The following is a 4,670-nucleotide window of genomic DNA, read 5'->3' on the forward strand; positions in this document are numbered from 1 at the left end:
AGGTCCGAGCCCCCGGTCCCCACCTGCAGGGGCAAAGCTGTGTGAGTGGTGAAGCAGGGTTGCAGGTGTCTTTCTGTCTCTTTCTGTCTCCCCTTTCCTCTCGATTTCTGACTGTCTCTATACAAAAATTAAAAAAAAAAAAAAACTACAGGGAGTCTGATGGTAGCGCTTCAGGTTAAGCGCACATGGCAAGAAGCACAAGGACCAGCGGGCTTAAGGGTCCCGGTTCGAGCCCCCGGCTCCCCACCTGCAGGGGAGTCGCTTCACAGGCGGTGAAGCAGGTCTGCAGGTGTCTATCTTTCTCTCCCCTTCTCTGTCTTCCCCTCCTCTCTCCATTTCTCTCTGTCCTATCCAACGATGACATCAATAACAATAGTAATAATAACTACAACAATAAAAAATAATTTTAAAAAACTTGAACAAAAAGAAAATAACAATAATAACTACAACAATAAAAAGGGCAACAAAAGGGAAAATAAATATATTTAAAAAATACAACTAGTAAAATAAAATAAAAACAATAAACATTCCAGCCATGACATCATCTTCCCAGACAATAACTTGGATCCACCTACATATCAGGTTTCAGGCTTGGGGGGAAAAAAAACTAGTATAGTCACGGGACCTTTGGAATATGACTAAAATAGGCCTATTAGCTATCTACAAAACGGAGACCCCCCCCCAACTCTTCATCTGGACTATTCCAGACTTTAGGTTCATGATTAGTCAACAATTTGGCTTTATATGCTAACTCTTTTTTCAGCCAACAGGTTCCATATGCTAACATGATGCCAACTGCACTTCCCTGGACAGAGGAACCCATCAAGGTGTCCTGGAGCCCCACTTCCCCAGAACCCCACCCTACTAGGGAAAGAAAGAGACAGGCTGGGAGTATGGATTGACCTGTCAACGCCCATGTTCTGCAGAAAGCAACTACATAAGCCAGACCTTCCACCTTCTGCACCCCATAATGACCCTGGGTCCATACTCCCAGAGGGATAAAGAATAAGAAAGCTATCAGGGGAGGGGATGGGACACGGGAGTTCTGGTGGTGGGAATTGTGTGGAGTTGTACCCCTCTTATCCATTGGTTTTTGTCAGTGTTTCCTTTTCATAAATAAATATTTTTAAAAAGGGAGTTAGGCTGTAGTGCAGCGGGTTAAGTGCAGGTGGCACAAAGCGCAAGGACTGGCTTAAGGATCCCTGTTCGAGCCCCTGGCTCCCCACCTGCAGGGGAGTCACAAGCGGTGAAGCAGGTCTGCAGGTGTCTGTCCTTCTCTTCCCTTCTCTGTCTTCCCCTCCTCTCTCCATTTCTCTCTGTCCTATCCAACAACGATGACATCAATAACAACAACAATAATAACTACAACAACAATAAAAAAGACAACAAGAGCAATAAAAGGGAAAATAAATAAATAATTTAGAAAAACAATAAACATGTCTAATTGTGCTTTGTTATTGTTGTTTTGTTTTGTTGCCACTAGGGTTATCATTGGGGCTCAGTTCAGTAACTGCATGCCTCCACCATTCCCAACAAGATTTTTTTTCAATATTTATTTATTTATTCCCTTTTGTTGCCCTTGTTGTTTTATTGTTGTAGTTATTATTGTTGTTGATGTCGTCGTTGTTGGATAGGACAGAGAGAAATGGAGAGAGGAGGGGAAGACAGAGAGGGGGAGAGAAAGACAGACACCTGCAGACCTGCTTCACCGCCTGTGATGTCCTTAACCTGCTGTACTACCCCGCCTCCCCCCTTGTTTGTTTTTTATAAGGTGGGAGACAGAGAGGAAGAAAAACTGCTCCACCACTTGTGAAGTTTCCTTACTGCAGATGGGGACCAAAGATTTAAACTCTGGTCTACAAAGTGAATTGTCACCCCCTGTGCAGATCTCTGGTTAAAAAAATATTAATAAAATAAAAATAAGAATGTCTAGTGGTCCAGGAGGTGGTTCAGTGGCTAGGGCACTAGACTCTCAAGCATGAGGTCCCTGAGTTCAATCCCTGGCAATGCATGTACCAGAGTGATATCTGGTTCTTTCTCTCTCTCGTTTCTCATTAACAAATAAATAAAATCTTTTTTAAAAATGTCTAACTGTGTTTTGTTATTACTGTGCATGATTTTGATAATCAAAGCAAGTAATTTAAAATTAAAAAGACAGCATCGGGAGCCCCAGACCCTCCCTTCACTGTGATGCCCTGCCTTCCTGCAACCAACCAAGACCTCCTCATTCTTTTTTTTTTTTAATATTTATTTATTTTCCCTTTTGTTGCCCTTGTTGTTTTTCATTGTTGTTGTAGTTATTGTTGTTGATGTCATTGTTGTTGCATAGGACAGAGAGAAATGGAGAGAGGAGTGGAAGACAGAGAGGGAAGAGAAAGATAGACACCTGCAGACCTGCTTCACTGCCTGTGAAGCGACTCCCCTGCAGGTGGAGAGCCGGGGGCTCGAACTGGGATCCTTAGCCAGTCCTTGTGCTTTGCGCCACGTGCGCTTAACCCCTGCGCCACCGCCCGCCTCCTGACCTCCTCATTCTTGCAGGCCTCCACTATCAGGCATGGCAGCCTTCTTTGGCTCTTTTCCCTGCTAGATAGACCTCTGTGGGTCCTGCTGTGGCCTCCTTGATGACAATAGTTTCCCCGTTGCGGTCGCTCCGGGTCCCTTGTCCCTGGCCACTGGAAATGGAGGGTGAAGCAGCCCCCTAGGAGATCAAGGGGGGCTCTGTGTGATGAGGGCGTAGTGTGCGGAGAGGAAGAAGCCACACCAGACTTATCCAGCTCCAGTAGAGGCCTCAGAGGGTCACCTCATTTATTAGGGGGATTCAAGCAAGCAGATATACCCACAGCCCAGAAAGAAGGTTGAGGTGATCATTAACCCAAACACAATGCAACACAGTAAATAGTTACATCTTGACCTACAAAGTATTTGATCACAACTGTAAACTGGAGGTGGAGGGGTGAGGGGGAGCGCTGCAAGCACAACTGCTTCCCATCAGAGCTTAGAGTTGAGCACAACTGGAAAGTTACTGTACAAGCTTGGTCATGAGCTCAACAATGCAATTTTCTCTGGGGGTAAATTACAGGCACTTCAGGGCAGGGGGAAGGGAGCAGTTGAGTAAAATCAGGATATTTGCAGCAGTTTTCAAGTCGGCCAGTAATTCACAGTAAAACACAGTAATTCATGGCCTTTGTTTTAAGGGACAGAGTGGCATGTACAGAAAGGTAGCCCCCGTCCAGAGAAGCCATCCGTCATTAGTTCACAAGGTCAGAGGAGACCTGCCATTGTCTCTACCCAGGAAGGGGGAGAACTTGGGGTCTACCCACTCAGACTCTCATGGAAACAATGGCCTGGAATTCCCAGACAGTGGGCCCACTTCCCACACCACATGTCCTCAGAGCTGGAGGTTTCCTTGTGTCCCTGTGACTTAACTCTGAGGTGTCACTAATTCTGACACTCTCAGATATCATTTCTTCTCTAAGAAGTCAGAGATCTCAGCCACTAGGAATGCCTGGCTTTCTGTCTCTAGTAACCAGCTCAGGAGCTAGCCAGTCAAGCCCTCTAAGGACCTCCAGAGTGCCCAGCTCTGAGAAGAAAGGGGGTGGGCTGGGTGTGCTGCCATGCACAACAGTGAAGGCCTCTGTCTGACCTCTGTCCTTAACTTGTGACCTCAGCTGGGCCATTCTATGTGCTTTAATGTCCACTAATAAAGTAGGAAATGGCATTTGTCTCACAGGTTCCAGCTAGCCGATTGGCATAGAGCTTTGGCCCCTGTTCAGGAGCTCAGGCTGTGAGGGGACACCTACTCCCCTGGACATGCTTAAGAGGCGGCTCGTTCTGACCCCTTTACCCTCATCACAGCCTCAACCCCCAGCACTCAGACCTTGAAGGTTTCCTTGGGCATTCACAGCCAGCCATACAGCCACCAGAAGAAGCAGTGGGTGAGGGGATATTTCCAGGAGCCATGGCAGGTGGCACTGGTCCCTGTCTCAAAAAAGAAATACAATCTGCGCATCTCTCACATCTGCACTTCAGGAATATAAACCTTCAGGGTAAATTAAGTTTAAAGCCCAGTAAGGTCCAGACGAGGGTATGAGGCAGCTCTCTGCCTGCGTCTTCCAGGCCCCAGTCTGAAATCAGTCAAGGTTGGAGGTGTCTCAGTCACAGCTGGCTTCAGGGGCTGCCAAGCCTGACCCAGGGGCAGCTCTGGTGGCTGGTCCTTCTCAAGGCCATCTCAGGACAACCCCCAGCAGAGACCAGGGCTACAGAGGAGGCAGGGAAACTGGAAGTGGAGGGGTGACAGGGAGTGCTGCAAGCACAACTGCTCCCCATTAGAGCTCAGGAACACTACCTGGAGGTCCACTGGGCTGGGGAAAAGACCTGGTCCTCAGAGCTAGACTCAAGTCCTGCGCCTCCCACTAACTGGTCTGGAGCAGTTCTCTGCATTGAACTGTCACTGCTCCTCTGCCAAAGGGGATTCCACTACTTTGTGCTCAACTGATCTCAAAGATCTTGGAGGAGCTCTCCGTAAATAGACATGGCCAGGGATATAATTCAGTGCAAAGCATATGCCTTGCATGTAGGTTCAATCCACACCCACCTCTATGTGAACACACAGACACACACACACTACAGGCTTTTTTTTTTCTCTTTTTTTTTCACATTTATTTATTTAT

Source organism: Erinaceus europaeus, chromosome 12 (assembly GCF_950295315.1).
Source record: "Erinaceus europaeus chromosome 12, mEriEur2.1, whole genome shotgun sequence".
NCBI lineage: Eukaryota > Metazoa > Chordata > Mammalia > Eulipotyphla > Erinaceidae > Erinaceus > Erinaceus europaeus.